At 42.2% G+C, this 17,877-nt stretch overlaps 1 protein-coding gene across 2 annotated transcripts in view; it reads left to right on the forward strand.

Annotated features, from left to right (window-relative positions):
• The first annotated feature begins 9,736 nt into the window (after window positions 1-9,736).
• Window positions 9,737-17,877, forward strand: part of FYN (FYN proto-oncogene, Src family tyrosine kinase) — an 80,235-nt gene continuing 72,094 nt past the window's right edge. For both annotated transcript variants that reach the window (XM_019474606.1, XM_009289146.2), the window contains exon 1: window positions 9,737-9,810. The gene's annotated coding sequence lies outside the window, so the exon portion shown is untranslated. The remainder of the gene's footprint in view (window positions 9,811-17,877) is intronic.

Raw genomic sequence — 17,877 nt, forward strand, 5'->3', positions numbered from 1 at the left:
ATTAAACAGGAAGCCAATGACACTTCTGAAACATGTCTGAGACGGTAATCCAGATGCTGTTCGGGGATATAGTACAGCCCTTAAGCCTTACGTCTGTGCTACTCTTTTTTTTTTTTTAATACTGCATCTGCATAGTTGGGGGCGGGGAGGGGGGGGCATAGCAGGAGAAACCCCAGATTCTTTAGCCTAGTTTCCTGCGGAAGTGGGGGCTAGACTGTTAACTCGGTGTGTCTGCGCGCCAGTCCTCCTCTTTACAACTTTGCAGACTGTCTCCATCCAGGGAGGGGGCTTCATCGGGCTTCCCGGTCCTTTCTCCAGTGCATTAGCTGCTGTGAGGAGGCAGGCTGGGTACAAGGTGGCAGGGGCAGGGTGCTGCGGGCACCCCCGGAGCGGCCGGCCGGCGGCTGCAGCAAGGCTTGCCCAGCAAATGCGGCCTGGGGTGCGGGGGAGCCAGGAGAGCTGGGATGCAGCCCGGGAGGGACTCGCATTGTAAATTTAGCATCACAAGTCCAAATGAGCTGGAAATCCAGTTTCATTAGTTCGACCGCTCGGGCATTTGCTTCATCTTGAAAAACAAAAGACAAAAAAGTAAGGGGGGGTTTATACTGAATAGTAACGGTATTTTTAAATCCACAGAAGATTTCAGCAAAAGAAATGCATTTGTGTGGCTTTTGTGTTGCAAAGAAGTTTATATTAATGTAGCGCAATCCTGGAATTACATGAACCTTGTGTTTATTCTGGTTCACATTGGGGCACTCGCTTTCTAAGGGGAGACCTGATGTATTTAAGGGCAGTGTAAAAGAATAAAGACTTGATCCTGTGCTCGAGGCCGAAGCATTACGTCACTGCAAAATCTTTTCCTTTCTACTTCTAGTGTGTTGTCCTGAGAATTTAATTTCCTGTTTTTCATTATGGGAGAGTCTTTTTTGGAAGCCACTAGAGAGCAGGGGTGGGTTTTTTTGAAAGTAAACTGTCAAAATACAGTGGTGGTGGTGTTTGGGTCGTTCGTTTTGTTGGGTTTTTTTCCTTTCCTGGATATAGAACTCACCAACATGAAATCTCATCCTTAAAATAAGTAAAAAAAAAAAAAAAAAAAAAAAAAAAAAAAAACAAAAAAACAATGAAATAGCATGAGAGACAGCCCTCTTTTTTTCACTTTTCCCCACCCTCAACCCATCGGTGATTTTTCCTAGGTTTTGCAATGATGCTTCTCAGATTTAAAGCTCTTATTCCCTTCCACTTTGTGTTGTATGACAACCAAGGACCTTATTTATTTGCTTTACTTGTCTCACTATAAAAAAAATAAACCAGAATGTCACATTTTCTGTTCTCCCATTTCCAGTACTCTTGTTTATTTTGAAACTTCCAGAAAGAGATAAAAACAGCTTAGGAAGAAAACTGCTCTCCAGAGCAATCCTTTAAAGAGCAACAAACAAACATTGCAGATTGGTCCTAAAGGCTGTGCTTCCTTTCTGGGGAGGGAGGGAGGTGGGCAGAGAGGATGTTTTCTTCTTAGCTTTGCTCTAATCATCCGATCTGGGATTTGATAAGCTCCACAAGTCTGAAACTGCTGCCTTCTCCCGTCTTCCCCCTTCCTGCCTCTCAGACGATTAAAGTGAACATGGCAAAAAGGAAACAGTTTATTTTCATCTTGTTGTAGTAAATAATTACAGTACAGCATTTTCATTGTTTGTGTTTTAATCGTGTTGCTATATTCTTTTCTTACACTGTTCACTTTTCACTTCACAGCCTTTCTTTTACACAGAAATAGGTTTACAAATAGTTCACTCTTGCAAAATTTCAGCCTCTTTTCAACATTTTTGTATTTCACATCAGGAAATGTGACCACGTGTAGGTGGAGTAGCTTCTGCAAAGACACTCTTTGCCTTCCCCCCCCGCCCCCCCAGCTTGTGGGGTGCGATTGCAGACTGTGCCACACTTTTGTTTCATTCTCTGACAATTTTGGAATTACAGTACTTAGGAAAACCAAAGGTACAAAATATGGAGGGATTAATCCATTAAAGTAATACTTGTACAAGGTATAAATATTAAATTTGTCCTGAGAATATAGGGTATGTGCTGAATTCTTCAAAGGTTTAAAGCCTGGAAATAAATTGGCTGTGACTTGAGACCATTTCTTCCCATACGTATATTTTTTATGATTTCTTGCACAATGGGAATGGCTGACATTATGGGTACTATAGTATTGCAACATTAGCATATATATTCTATATATACTGTATATATATATGTGTTCATTTTTATTGTACACCATGGATATGACATCCTTAATTAAAGCCCTAGACACTGATTAAAGCACAAGAATGTTTATTGCATAAGTAAGATTCTCTCTTAAGGGGGAGGGGAAAAATGTTTATAAAACAATTGGTTAAAAAAACAATTGTTTGTATATAAAAACCTATATTTACATTGCAATGTAATTGCACTTCTAAATGGCCTTTACTGCTTCTGCAGAGGGTTTATAAATATGCTGTTTAGCCACTTTCTGCTAAAGGTACTTTAAGGTCAATCCTGTATCTTCAGAAGAAAAACATTTTCTTCTTTGAGACAAACTGCAAAATCAATTATTAAAACAAAAGCTCCTAAAATCTTACATTATGCTTGCTTTTTCTTCCTTGCTATCATTTTTAACTTTTGTAATGATGTGAGTGCTTATTTCTGGCCGTAGAAGTGGTTCACTGATGCCACTGGGCTATTAGGCAGGTAAGGATGTGCAGGCTGAGGGTGCGTGAGAGGGACGCAGCGCTGGCTCCAGCCACCGCATCCCTGCCTCGCTGGCTGCCCGTGCCCTCCCTCAGCTCCAGGGGTGGCCAGCAGCATTCCTAGGAGCCAGCTCAGAGGGTTGGAGAGTGCGAGATATTTTTAGGACTATGGGCTCCATTCATTTATTTTTAAAAAAAAATTTTGGTGCATAGTACTTCTCATTTTTCTGCAAAGAGAAATGTGAACGCTCTTACTTCCCACAATTAATGAAGTCATTTTTCTACTGTTTTGAGAACTGAAGTATGTTGCTGCAATCACATGCTCCTCATATGAGAGTAACATTCTCAGTCTAAGTGCATGCTCGGTATTGAGCTTGGTAATAGCTTCCCCTATTGATTGCTCAGCCCTCGTGATTGCCGATGGCCGCCTGACACAGGGGGAGGCAGTTCCAGCGGGGTGGCCGAGGCATGCAGTACGCTCGCTGGCTTTCAACTTGCAAAGGGATACACGCTTGCTTCTCTTCCAGGCGGTGCTGATGGCAAAGGATGCCACAGGTTGTGGGATCTTATCAAAGCGATTTCAAAAGGCAGGATTTAGGAGTGAGCCGTGAGTGCCGTGGCATTTGCCTTTCTGTCGCTGGTACCCTCGCAGTGTTGTGCTCCACTTGCTCACCGTAACTGCTCGCTGTCCCACCGTGTATTTCTTAACACTTTGGCATCTTCCGATTCGTTGCATCCGCCTCTGCTACCTCTCTGTATGCATCCACACGCTCTACCCGCACTGGCACTCTCCATGCTGGAGTGCTCGGTTAGATGGTGCCTTGATGTTTTCACATCCCAGCTCCTTTTATGCATTCAGCTCTCTGCTGTGCTACAATGTAAGTTGATGCCTGGAAAAGCAGCTGTGAATGTAAGGAAGATTTAGTTTAGTTTATCCTGCTTGAAAGTTGAGAGAGAAAAAGGTACTAATATCGCCAATATTGAGCTGGCAATATTGAGGGGCTTAAACTGCCTGTGGGAGTGAAGCATCCCAGGGGGAAGGAGAGCAAGCGGCATGCTTCAGCAGGGCTGGAAGCCACAGGACGCACAGGACATGGGGACCAGCTGACAGCAGCACGTCGCTAAAGATAAGTCAATAGATCCGATGTGTGAGGAGATTAAAGTGGCACAGAAAAGAAGCAGTTCAGCTTGTCATCTTTAACACAGTTTGTGTTTTTTTTCTCTTCATAGCTCTATTTATAAAAGCAGAAAAAGTTCAGGCAAAGCCTCTGTATTTTCCTGATGTTTTTCTCCCATGTTTCCTGTTTCTTAGGACTTGTTGCCGCTGCAACAGTGACTTTGCATCCGAGTTCCTCCTGCTCCAAACGGAAAGGGCAGCAGTTTGAAAGATGTGTTTTTAGACAGCCACAAGTTTGATAGTGCAGACAAACATTTTTGTTTTGAAACTACTAATCTCCTTTGGGACTCCTTTAAGAGAGGGACCTAGTTATCCTTATTTACATCCTGCAACTGCATGAAGCTTTCAAGTAACTGTTTTAGAAATCCAGTGAGTGTCACATGAAAAAATGCAGGGTGCTTGTCCGGTAGCCACTGTCCTCTTTCTAAGTTTTGGCAGTGTTGCATGGGAGGAGGAACCACCAGAATGGTAGTGTTTAGTCTTCGTAGAGTCTTCTAATGGTGTTGCTGGGTTTTTTTCCTCTGCTGGTGTCCAGGGTTGTGTCCGTCCTCATTGCAAGAGTTGCTTCCTATGGGAGCTCCCTCTTTCTGCCGCTCAGCTCTCCGCCCGCTGTTGGTGACCAGGCTTTTTCATATCAGGCGCCTGCTATCTGGGACCCTCACTTAGCAAGGGGTAGTTTCAGAATAACAGGGAGGCTTCTGTCTCTGTCCAAGAGCAAGCCTATAAGCTTCCCTTAAACTTTAAACATTTCATTGTTGGAAAGCTTTCAGATGTTCACAGGATAAGGGGTCTTTATATGTAATCTGGCATTGCGCAGTGAAAGATTGCTTTATGTAAGTTAAGATGTGCAGTTCTTTTATAAACTGGCCATATAAAGTCAGCATGCAGGAGATTGTTTTTCTTCTTGTGTTCAATATTGCTTTTAGAAGGGTTTTTTTAAAAATTGTTTTTGTTTTTTAGTAGGATTAGAAATCTTAAGGTGGTGGGAATAGGCGGAAAATGCTGCATCCTAGGCAAAACTGAACATGCACGCCTCCGTACATTTGTTCAAACACCAATGTCAGCAGCCTCCCAGGTAGCAGTCCTCAACCTGTCTAAGAAGGGTGACTTAAGACTCTGTTACTGTAGGGCCATAGTAACCTACTACTGAAGAATACTTTCTGGACTAATTCATGGTCCAAAATCTATGTAATATGATGTGTTGTAAAATAAGCACGAATGGCATTAGAACATATGAAAAAGGAAGGCTATTGATCAGCAGACTAACCAAGACTTCCTCTACAAAGTGGATCCAGCTCATTTACAGGTTACACATCCTGACCCAGATACGTTCATTTGTAAACTGTTCCCCAACATGAAAGCCTTCTTCCCAATTTTTGCCAAGTAAAATAGCAGCCCAAGAACCAGGGATGCCTGCTTCTACTTGAGGTTTGAAAAAAACCAGCAGCAGAAGCATATTACTAATAGAAAACTGACAGATGCTTATCATTATATAGATTTTATTCTGTGTTTGAGTATCATAAACTGAATTGCATCTACTAGCATTTGAAAAGTATTTAAGACCACTTATGACTTCAGCCAGCCACTTCCTCCAGCTGGGTGAAGCTCAAATGAACTGTAACATGTACCAGTCCAGAATCATCCGTGTAACTGTTTTTATGCTTTAAATCATGTTTTTCTCTGTTTCAAATGGTGAGTAAATTGTCACCGAACAATTTTTGCTTTAATGAAAAATAAGGGGGTTTTGTGGGTTCTTGTCTAGGATGGTTCACAGTGGACTTGATCCAAACATCCTTGAAGTTGATGGATGTTAATGAATTTGGGAGCGCAGGCTGAAAAAATAGTAGTCACTATGTGTCCTGACAGTGATTTCTCCTTTGCTGGTGGTAATAAACTTAATTCTGGTCCCCGTATGAGCTGACAAAAACATATCCGGAAGCTGATGAGAATAAGCAGGGGTTGTTTCATGAAGCAGGCAATTTCATGAAACCAAACAAGCCAATGACGTGTGGTTATGCTACTCACCACATTCTGTTTCACAAAAGACTTTTTTCTTTACAAAAAGAAAGTAATTTTTACACAAGGCTACATAAAATCACTGCCGGTGTATGTGCAACGCTGGGGGGGTATGGTTTTTTGGTTAAAAAAATTCCAATTTATTGAAGCTGGTGCTGCCTACAGGAAAAGGCAGTTCCTGGCAGATAATAAGCCTGATTATCTCCCAAGAGTGTTTTCTTTTTCTTTAAAGTTTCAAATCAAGTCTTTTTGAGCTTCAGAGCAACTTTTCGTGTCTGTTGGTGTGCTAAATATTTACCGTGTCTTGCCATTTAGGAGGAGATGTTGAACAGCTTTCATTTGGACACTGCTTCCATATTGGCAGTGATGTGTGTGTCACAGTTTGGGGTGACCCTGTTGTAAATGTTTTGGCCTGGGATGGGTAGCAAGTTGCAGCTACTTACAGGAAGCTGATGTTGCTTACCTCTAATACTATTCAACTGATCGTACTCTAAAACATCCTCATTCTGTATTTGATTTTAGATAGCAAGCAAAAGGGGAGTTCAATGTGAATTTTTTCAGAAAAGGTTTTCATTCTCAACACTTTTCCTTCGCCTGCAACTTCTCCTCTTCCTTCCCCACTCTTCCCCTGGCTGGGGTAACAATGGCATTACTACATGCCATTCAGTTGGTGCCGGCAGCCTGTTGGATATTAGGGTATACCTTTGTACACTTATAGCCAGCTCTTCATAATAGAAGCAAATCAAAACCTTTTATGGTAAATGCCTTCTGTTAAAACAACTATTTGTGAAAATAGACTTATCCGAAAGAAGTGCACCTTTCACTGAACAGCCAGATGGCTACCTCCAGGTTTTCATTTTTCCCAAGCACAGAAACTTGGGAAGGCAAGCTCTCTTCCATTAGTAATTCTGGTCAGACAAACCTTTTGTCACCTCTTCTATTTATTATACTAATTGCAAAAGAAGCCAAAATTGGTGTGCCTCGAAGCCTATATTAATTTATTTTGCATTTCTTATGCTGTGTTCTCCAAAGTCAGCAAAGCTTTTCTGAAAAGTGCTGGTCAGAATTTGGAAATAAGTAACGCTATCCAAAGCCTTCAAGAAAAAGGAATATTCCTCCCACATGCTTAGGTAGAATGAAAATCATTAAGGCTAAAACAGAGTTCTGTACAGACCCCAGACTGAATACAAAGAAAGAGTGAATAATCTTTGGTTTCCTCTGCAAGCCACGTCCAGCCCTCGCCCCCAATTATGCAGCAAAAAATGTTCCCTTCCCTTCTCCCTCCCTGCTGCGCTCTACCCCCAAATACCTCATCTCCTTTGTAGCCAGAGAGACAGGGCACGTTTTGCATCATCTTCTAAAATCAAGCAAAAAGCATCCCCTTGAAAAGTTTCAAGCTTTCTACCTGCCACCCCCAAAGTTCAAAAGATCTTGCAAGGCTAGAGATGTGGTAAATTGTGTCTCTGCCTCAGATTTAACTAGACACCCCTTTACCTAGCCCTCTTGCTAGTTTTTGTCGTACATGGTCTCAACAGAGGGCTTGGTCTAGACTCCTTTAGCATGTATTAAGGCAGCTGCCTGCAATCCAGTACCATAATAGTGGAGTTTTACTGTTGGATGAAACTATAGCACCGCAGCTAAATAAGCGGACGTGCCATTCCCTAAATCCTACATCTGCCTGTCTATCCTTTTCTCCCTTTTTCCCTAGTGCCAGCACAGGCTTTTTTTTTTGCTTTTTTTTTTTTGCTGTTACTTTGCGAACTGGGCTAAAGAATTCATTTTAATCCTGGTTGCTCCCCCAGCCCTGTTTGCTGCACAGGCATTTGTGCTGGGGTGAGGGAGGGAGGGAGGGAGCGCTGCTGGGGCTGCATCCAGAAGCTCCGCACCAGTGCCGGGAGTGTGGGGGGGCTCAGCCCCTTTTGGCAGTGGTGTCAGCCCCTGTCTTTCAAGTATTCATGGCACCAGCAGCGTGGAGTACAGAGTTTCCCTTATTTGTCGCTTCTCTGGGGAAATTATTAAATCAGTCTCTTGGTGTAGAAGAAAATAATGAGCTAATCCGGAGTCGAGGTGCTATTTCATTGTTTCGGACCTGGCTCCTCTCTTAAGCTCCTAACTTTTCTGCATGCAGATGTTATCCAATTAGTTTGGAGGCAGAAGTAGAGTTTCTAGACTTGATTTTTTTTCCTGCGAGGCCAAATGCCTGGAAGCTAGGGAGGGAAATGGATGGCACTGGAATAATAACCACCTTCCCCAAGTTTGAGCAAAGCAGTTAAGACCCATCTTTTTTTCAGTGTTTTCACAAATTCTGCCAAGCTGTACAAAAGGTGTTGGGGGAGGAGGGGGTGTTGGGGTTTTTTTCTTTATTCCTTGATATGCCCAGGCTTTTTTCTCAACCACTAAACAAAGAAAGCAAGCAGAGAAGACGATGCTTTGGTTTGTAGTTCTGTGATTAAAAATGTCTGTTCCTAAAACCTTTCACAACAGCCTCTTCTGATTTGTAATGATTTTTTTTTTTTTTCTCCTTCTCTCCCTGCCCTGAACTCCCCATCCAAAATGAAGTCTCAGCCTTATGAGATCAGAGTTCTGCTTGCTAATCAGGATTTAGAGCAGTGTAATCCAGTTGCCATGTTTTAAGGAAGATTTATCTGGTGATTCCTTAATAGAAATTTTATTTTCCTAGCTACTTTTCATGTAACGATGACCAGTAAATGTAATTTGACCTACGAAGCCATTCCCCTTCCTTTCCCGTGGATGCCTACAGCATCCTTCAGGAGAGGTGCCGGTACAAAGATCTTCTGCTTCTGCAGCTGAAACACATTTCCGCGATCAATAATGCAGGGCTCCAAGTCATCTGTGTATAGCTGTAGAGTTACTCATCCAGCAGTAATTTCACAGATGCCTCTCGTGGAAAACTCAGCCATGTACTTGTGGGGGGAACGGGAGTTTAAACCAGTTCAAATTCAGTCTGGCTTCACTGGTGTGGACACCTGGGCACTGACACGTGTCCTTCTCCATTTGCAGCACGGTTACTGCTCCCAAACCTGAACACCAGCAAAATCATAGCTCCTCCATCTTCTAGGAGTTTACAGACTAAACGTTTCGACATCATTGTTAATCTGTGCTCCGTGAGTTGTTCTTTCAAAGATTTTTGCCTCAAGGGAAAATAAGGAGTAGCTGTCATTTGAAATTTACTCAGGTTTGGCGAAATGATGGCATTTGTCACTTCTGTTCTCCATCTTGTTCAAATTGGCCCTAGCATGTGCCAAACTGGATATTGTGTTGACTTACTTCTTCTCCCTCTTTGTTCTTCTAGAGAACGCCGTGTAATTAATGTAGTCTAAAAATGTAGTGTGGCATAAACCTTTTCTTTTTCTTTGTGTAGTTTTCAAACAAGGAGGCTGTCAAGAGCCTTATGCGCATCGTGTTTCAAAAACAGTTTGGTAAAGCAAAATCACTAGGAGATATTGGGTTGACCAGGTTTTTTTAGGGCTGGATCTAAAATAATTGGCACACTTGCTGTATGCTGCTGTGCGTTTCATGTTGTTGACCTCGTCTCCCTGAAGTCTGAATAACTGTCGTGTCAGTGACGGTGACGTGTCTGAGCAGTCTGAGGGAGTCCTGCAATTATTTTAATATTTTGTGTAACACTGGTGGAATTTAATAATTAGTTGTGAAGGTTCAAATCCAATTACCTTCTTCCCTAAAACAGGAAAAATGGTGGAAGTTTGGTGATAAATGCTAGCAGAGTGAGAAAGAAGTGTAACATAATTTGTGGTGTTCCAGTCACTAATTTTTTTCTTTCCCTTTCTCTCTTATTTTACAGGGCATGTTTTCGAGCCATTTTTGAGGAAATGTGGTGAATGTAAACTTGCTCTGTTTGGGGGGGACATTCTGGTAAGTGGTGCTGTCTTGATCAATTTTGATTTTCAATAAGAATTTCAGAAAGATTGTTTTAGCCTTTTTCAGTTTTAATTTTTTTAGCTGACGGGAAATACAGAGACACAGGTTATATGTGGTTTTCTTCCTCTGGTATGGAGACTCGCAGTATGAGAAGCATTGACAGAAAACAGCATGCTGGGCCTCGAGGCGAGTAATGTAGTTTCATTTGCTCCAGTGGCATCTGCTTATTGTGTTTGTAGCTGTTATATTCTGCTGAAGAGTGGCTGAGCTAAAACGTAGAGTAGAAGAAACACAAAGGCCTAATTTAAAAACAAGGGGAACAAAAAAGCAGGCTAGTGGTATAAAAAATTGGGAGCAAAAATAAGGTAGAGGGAGCACGTACCGCCCGAAGTGGTGGGGACATCCAGTCACTCTGAAATCTTTCCATCCATTCCCAGAACATCTGACTGGCACACTTGCCTCCAGCCACCACATGAAGTTAGGATGATTTGCTTATGTCTGGGAGATAAGGAGATAGATAGTGCTCCTGTGTGCTATACCAGTTTTCCTATGCCTCCTTTCCATGTGACAAGCTTTGCTGCTCCTCTGGCTGTTCTGTATGCAACACTTCCAGAGGCACCAGCTTCCTACAGGCTTCTGGTCCCACAGGCGCTATGGGAATATGGCATGTCATGTGTGACGTATCTGTGCTGCTGAGCTGCGCCGCTGCGAGGAGAAGGAGGCAGAGAAGAATGGGAGGTAATTAGTGACATGCCCCAACTAGAGGGAAGTAATCCTGAGAAAACTCTTCCAACCTGCAAAAAAAAGCAGCAGATCTGGAGCAGTTTGTAGACTCATCTTGTTTTTCCATCTAGGACGCTGTCAATATATGCAGTTTTGGCTGGTACCTATCAATCACCATCACCCTTGGGGAAACAAATGCCAGCAGAAGATTGTGTCCCTTCATTCCCTTGGCTGAGCAGGGTATTGGACTGGTATTTTTTCTTCAGCCAGCATGTGCAGATTGCAGATGAAAATTGACTTATTGTCCACTGGCAGAAGACTTCAGAGTCGGATAGCCTGCAGGGTAGAAAACTGAAAATCAAAGACTGGGGGTCTGTGAGAACACTTGTTCTTTTCTGCCATTTAAAAAAACCAGATGTTGTTACATCATACAGAAAGATCTGGATAAGCTAGCAGATGTTTAAATGTAGATCGTTTATCCTTCTGCAGAAGGTATAGTCTAAAAGATGAGATAACCAAGATCAGAATTTTACAAAGTTGGCCAAACGCACAAAAAGTCCTGTACAACGGTACCTGGGTAAACCCTACTGCAGCTCATTCTTTTAAGCAATTTTCTGTCTACAGTTTGGCTTTTCTGACAATTGTGCATGTTGTAAGCTTGCACCTATATCCGTATACTGGGAAATATGAACAACAATTATTTAACTACACCAAACTACTGTGGCCAAAGATGAGCCACAGACCAGCAGCATGAGCTCATTAGTCTATGAGATTTTGTGCTGACTTCTGTTACTGCACGAGAGAATGGGATCTGTATGTAGTTTACTTTTTGGTGGTAGCAATGATACTTTGATCCTAAAAGTTGCCCAGTGTCCTTATGGATTGGCTGATCTTTGTGTGGGGTGTGACAAAGTTACAGTGCTCACAGGTCAAAGTGTAGAGTCATAATTCAGAAATTGTAACCTTGTAACACCAAGGAAAAAAAGTTTATCAGCAGACGTGGTAGTCAGATTGTTGTGTTTTAATTTCCCTTCAAAGATGCATCAGCTGAGACCAGCCTAGTCTCCATGGCTGGCCTTGATAAAAGAGCATAGTTCAAGAGCAGCAAGAGGAACGAGACAGAAGCAGCAAGTTTCTTAGAACCATAGAATAATTTTGGTTGGAAGAAACTTCCAGATGTCATCTTGTCCAAACCCCCACTTGAAAAAGGTCCTATTAGGTCAGGTTGCTCAGGGCCTTTATTTTCAAAATTCAACTGGATGCCAATGATGGAAACTCTACAGCCTCTCTGGGCACCTGTTCCCATGTCTGACCATCTTCAGAGTGAAAAAGTGCTGCTTTGTTGCTTCTCGTTGTTGTTGCTCGCTGTCGATCAGCACAGACTTGGCATCTTCTCTGCCTGCGAGAGAGGAGTCTTGGAGAAGACCCCAAAATCAGGGAAGCTGCTTCTTGTGGCTCAAAGGAAATGTGGTGTCACACAGATGCAGTAAACTTGTTAGTGGGGGGGTGGGGAAACCCGCAATCTGGTTCACTTGGGGAATGTTTCTCAACCTATGGTTCGTGTTCAGACTTGGAGACCATGGCTGCTTGACTTGGTTGAATCTCGAAACCTGGGAGAAGGTTAGCTGACAAACTGATGCTCCTGAAAACTACCTGTTTTCCTGACTTGCTTAGAGATATAAGCCAATGAAAAGAGACACTTCTCACTGCTGGATTGTAGACATCTGGGAACTTCTTCAAGCCAGTCTGGAGCTGGTTTGCACCATTCCATGCTCCAGGATTTTGCCCCAGAATTTAATATTGTTTTCCTAGAGCCATTATAATATGTAAACAGACTCTGCAAATTTTGCTTGTTTTCACAGCTGTTCCTTCCCTTCTTCCCATTTCAAACTGTTTGCAAAATCTGATTTTGAGGTAGAATAATCAAGAACCTTGAGTTTCTCATCTGTAAGGTTCTCTGAAATATCTCTGACCCCACCATAGGTTTGCCTATGGCATTCCAAATTCCCAGAGAGTTTTAAAAATAATTACAAAACATGTAAGACAAGGAAACAGTTTTGCCCAGTCTCTGTCCCTAATCCACTGAATCCAAGAAGGACTGGACATCAAAAGAACGTTTTGAATTTATCTTGACATAGCAGCTGAGCTCAGAGGCTCAGCGGTTGTTTATTCATCTTGTATCAAAGTTCTAGAAAAGGTCATGCAGCCTCCAGATCAAAAATTCATAATGGATTTAGGAGCTGATTAGAGAAGTATCCTTGAATGCTGGGAGGGAAATCTTGGCCGAATTTAAAACTCCCTCAGCTAAGCTGATGATATCTTTCTGAGCAGTGTGAGAAGAGACCTCTTTTTATGAGATTTCTGTAAAGCAGCCCTGTGGATGTCGGAGCAGATATTGGCGTGGCACGACAGGTTTGACCTGTCTTGCACTGAGCACAGCATTCAGCAGGCAGTCATGGAATGTCCATCCCTCCACATCAAATACGTGACTGCAAGGAGTCCCAAGAAACATGGATGATATAGGACAGGAAAGCCTTGGGGTGACCTGTGTTTTATTTTTTCCCTAGTCAGACTGCTCTTTGCCAGTTCAGACTCCCCTTGAAACTCTTGCGTTTCATACGAGTTTTTTTACGTTTCTAAGCATGGCTTATGCTGTACAGTATGGTGTTCTGTCCCTGTCCATCTAGACCCTGTAGTTGGTTACAGCCATCAATATCAGAGGAGGATCAAGCTGTGAAGTGAATAGAGGGGCTGCTGTATCGTAAACCTGACCTGCATCTTCCTGCACCAGGTGTGCCACTGTATGCTCGTCCTCGTCCTATAGATTTCCTCTTCCCAGGAAAGCTGTGAATGCTTCAGACACAGGCCTTGAAGCTGAATGTATACCTTGGGGCCTGGAAGTCCACTGCTCTTTTCACTCTGAATTAGGCAGGGGTACCTCCCCAAGTTCGGCACTTTTTTATGTTTCAGCTGAAATCTGAGATGCTGTGCTTCTATCTGCACACTTCTCTGCAGATTAGAAGCAACTTCACATCTTAAACAATGGTTTCGGCTATTTCTAGTTGCTCCAATATATCATGGAAAATCTGGATTTCAGCTGCTAAGACGCTCAACTGGTATTTTGTTTTGGTTTTTTTTTCCCATTAAGGACAGTCAGGTTTTTCTTCTCTCTTTATTTTAAACAATTGGCAGGTAGTGTCTGCTTTGATTTTAAGAAATCATATCATATCAAATTTTCAGTATCTTTATGTATATTAAATTTGTTTGCCTTTAGAAAGATTGTGATGCCCTGTTTCTTCTCTCTTTATTTTAAACAAAAAAATTAGCAGGTAGTGTCTGCTTTGATTTTAAGAAATCATATAAAAACAAATTTTCAGTATCTTTATGTATATTAAATTTGTTTGCCTTTAGAAAGATTGTGATGCCCTGTGCGTTCCTGGGTGTCCAGTTTGTATGATACAATTATTTACATCCTTGATGTCTACCAAAAATGCTATTGAATTTCTCTTGGTGATTCTTCGCACTTGTCAGGTTTCTGACATAAAGTATTATAGAGCAACTAGGTATTATCTGCAAAGAGTTTGGAATATGCAAAAATAACCCGCTGTAACTTTTGCTTTATTACCTGTATTCTGCCATGCCCACAAGAGGCTTTGCCAGAATCATTAGCTGTTCTCTGTAATTAGGGCTGACCTGGTGCATTTTGGTCCTATTTCTAGTAGCTTTTCATTTTCCAGAGTCATTAATTTGGGCACTGATGCGCCTCATGATGTGCTTCTGTTGTGTATCTTCATTATCTTTTCCTATGGGCTGAAGATTATCATGTATCCTTAGGAAGGAAAGTGTGTGGAAATGCTTGAGCATTTTAAAATATCTCGGGGTTTACCAAGATTTGCTATGCTATGCTTGTAATTCCTTCAATTTTGGTCTGTTTCATAGAATCATAGAATCATGGGTTTGGGTTGGAAGGGACCTTAAAGATCATCTAGTTTCAACCCCCCTGCTATGGGAGGGACACCTTCCACTAGACCAGGTTTCTTTGCTTCCAGTCTAGTCTGTGTGAAAGATGTGCATGTTGGTGCCGCTGGGTGTGGTAAATGTTAAATCTGGTCCATAAGATTTCTAAGGAATGTGGCTTGTCCCCTGCCCAGAACCGTATGTCTCCAGTCCCAACCAGGTTGGATTTAGTCTGCTCTCTTAAGAGGTGTGAAGCACTGTTATACTTGTGTTCAGTTTATTAAATCAGATAACCCTACACAGGGAGGTTACGTTCCAGTCTTCTGCAGAAGGCATCTTTGTGTCTCAGTCTCTGTCATTTTCCCAAGTGTTTTCCAACATCTCACTGGTAATCTATTCAGTTTAGCTTTTATTTTTTCCTTTTTTTTTCTTTTTTTTCCTGAGGTTGAGGTGATCCAATTGTTGAAATTGCTCAGCAAAAAAGAGCTGGTGTGTGGGCCATCCGTCTGGATGTCCTTCTTGCTGTAGCCACTGGAGAAGAAATAGGGAAGGACAGTTAAGACAGCAGATGGAGCAGGGCACTACAAGCAGCTGTACCTCCCAGCTTTCTTAGCTGGCTCAATGACAGAGATGTTTGCAGTGGATCATGATGTTACAGCAGCTTGAAGATCCATGATCGGATTTTGCAAGTGGTAAATTGGTTGTTTTTTTTAAATCTAGTTAACAAGTGCTCTGTTGAAAGAAAAGCATTAAATTTGAAAATTCAGATGTTGCTTTAGGGCACGTTACATCAACTTTGCTCTTTTCTCTATGTGCATGTGGGTATTTTTGTCACTGTGCAGTTGATACAAAAACTCCTGTTCCATCACACTGGCATGTTCTCATACCTTCTGTTCCACTTCCTCCTCTCTAGAGGATTGAATAAAAACCTGTATGTGATACACTGCAGGGGCCACTGCCATCCAAACCGTTATGAGTTCAGATTTAGACACAGAACAGCCTTGCACCTGGTTTCACGTCCAGCTCTGATCATTTAATATTAAAGTGTAAGTGCAGCTTGGAGCAGGCAGGTCCCACCCAGCTGGTAGCGGGATCCTGGGGCACTGTAGGTGGGATCTCCAGGGAATTTAGTTGCTAGGAAGCATCACCTCCTTAGTGAGCTCATGCAAATGGAGGTTTATTTTTTCAGATGTTAGTAATTTAGTCATGTTTGGGAGTTTTCTGTAGAGATCAAAATACAACAATTTTGCCTTGACACCTTGCAAGTTTATGGTCCAAATCACAAAACCTCTCGAGCTGTTCAAGGGGTGACCAGAAGCTTTTAACATGAACAAATCACTCCAGTTTCCCATGCCTTGTTTCAGAATTAGCTTGAAAAATTTTGGCTGAAGTCATGCCAAAAATCCAAAACGGCAACAAAGCAAGAAAAAAAAAATCTCCCAGCAACCATCCAGCATGGAGAATATTGCCAAACTTGGGACTGTTTGTGCCAAGTTTATAATGAGGCAGCAACAGGGTCTTAGTAGGTAATGCTCTCAACCCGCAGCTAATGAGCCCCGCAGTGCAGGGAGCGAGGACTGCCGCAGAGAGAGGCAGGGCTCTTACCCGGTGCCTGGTTTGCATGATGCACTGTGTGCGAGACATGGACCGTACCTGAGATTAAAAGGAATGGAGAGCATGATTTCTGGGCATCAGATAAGGCTGTTTCTGTGGATGAGACTCTTACTAAATGAATACCTGTGGCAGTGATAATATATCTATAGGTAGAGTTTAAGGTGTGTGGGCAAATGTAGATTTTCCTGACCTGAGTGTGCTGTATTTTGTAGTACAGCCACAGTGCTGCTTTACTTCTAGAGAGTTTCTTTTACAAAATACAGGGGGAGGGGGGCGGTTAATGTAATTCTCTCGACATTAATTCTGCCTCATCAATACTTCATGGATTTAATAGATTTTAGGACTACAGTCATTTGGGAGATTATTTTATCAGCCAAGCACAGCGGAGGTTGCTGAAACTAAATGGAGGACAGAATCCATCTATGTGTGATATAGGATGCTGCAGTATCAAGAAGATTTAATTATTATGGGATTTGTTTAGGAGATTTCTTTGTGCCTTTTGCAAAACTTTATGTTGGACACTAAATACTTTGCATATAGGCAAGTTCTCTCTTCAGTAAGAGTTTGGTATGGATCTCTAGGCACAAGTGTCTGTTTCCACCTCATAGCATAAGCACACTGCTCTAGTTCTTCATCTCTCATTACGTCTCCCTCTCGCTTAAATGCTCATCTGGCACGAACATAATGAAACTGCATATAAAGGAGCATGAAGAAGAGAAGAGATCTCATTGCAGATTACCAAAGCTGAATATTTTTGGACATTGAGTTATTTATATTAATCAGTTTGCTAAGCTCAAAGATAAAAGAAAGCCTGGGAAGCAATCCAGAAAAACCAAGAAGAGAAACTAAAGAAGATAGTGTGAAGATCATGCATTAGTGCATGTTTTGAGAATGCCTGCAGTGCTGTGTCACAATACCCATTTCGAAATAAAAATGAAGATGGGTGGATCTCGAAGAACAGTGCTCAGTGGTGGGGGAGAGATTCCTGCTTGACATGTCACTCACCATCAGCTGAGGTGGAAAGCTCTGTTGGGGAGCACTCTGCATCGTCCTGCAGCAGCCCTCCTAGCAACAGTGAGCAGCATTCATGGGCTCCAAGGGGTCCCACGCAGCCTCCACTGGTCTGGGAGAGTCAGCTCTTCCCGAGACATGTTATCAGGGAAATCACTGATGGCAATTTTTAAAAAATATCCAGTGAGCTTAAATTCATGAGAAGTTTGTGTTCATGCTGAAGGTATCACCCTGAAAACCTCAGAGCTAACAGAGGTTTATACAGCCTTCTAATAAATAGTGTTTTGTCCTTGTGACCTTTATACCTGTTCTCCGCCCACCTATAGGAATATATCTAATATAGCAAGTCATATCGCTCCTATTGTTTTTAGGGAAGAGAAAATAATAAAAGATTCAACTGTGTAAATGTCATTCCTGCCCAGCCCATTTAGTATTACGAGACAGGGAGAAGCCTGCTTTGAAATTTTCCCTCTGGCGAAAGCTTGAAAAGCCTTGAAGATTGTGTGCATCCTTGATCATGTCATGCAACAGCAGTAGTGAGAAATATAAAATCTACTAGCTCAGTCTGCTAGGGTTTTGAATGCTGTGCTGAGTGCCGAGGATCCTGCCTTCCCGGTCTTACAAGGTGGTATCTAATCCTGTAACAACCTTCAGACCATATTGATTTACTGACATAAATTTTGGGGGGTTTTTAATTGAACTGCTTTTCTTACCTTATATTTTATTTTGTGCAAAAATATGATAACTGAAGCAAGT

The sequence above is a fragment of the Aptenodytes forsteri genome, unplaced genomic scaffold (assembly GCF_000699145.1).
Source record: "Aptenodytes forsteri isolate BGI_AS27 unplaced genomic scaffold, ASM69914v1 Scaffold217, whole genome shotgun sequence".
NCBI lineage: Eukaryota > Metazoa > Chordata > Aves > Sphenisciformes > Spheniscidae > Aptenodytes > Aptenodytes forsteri.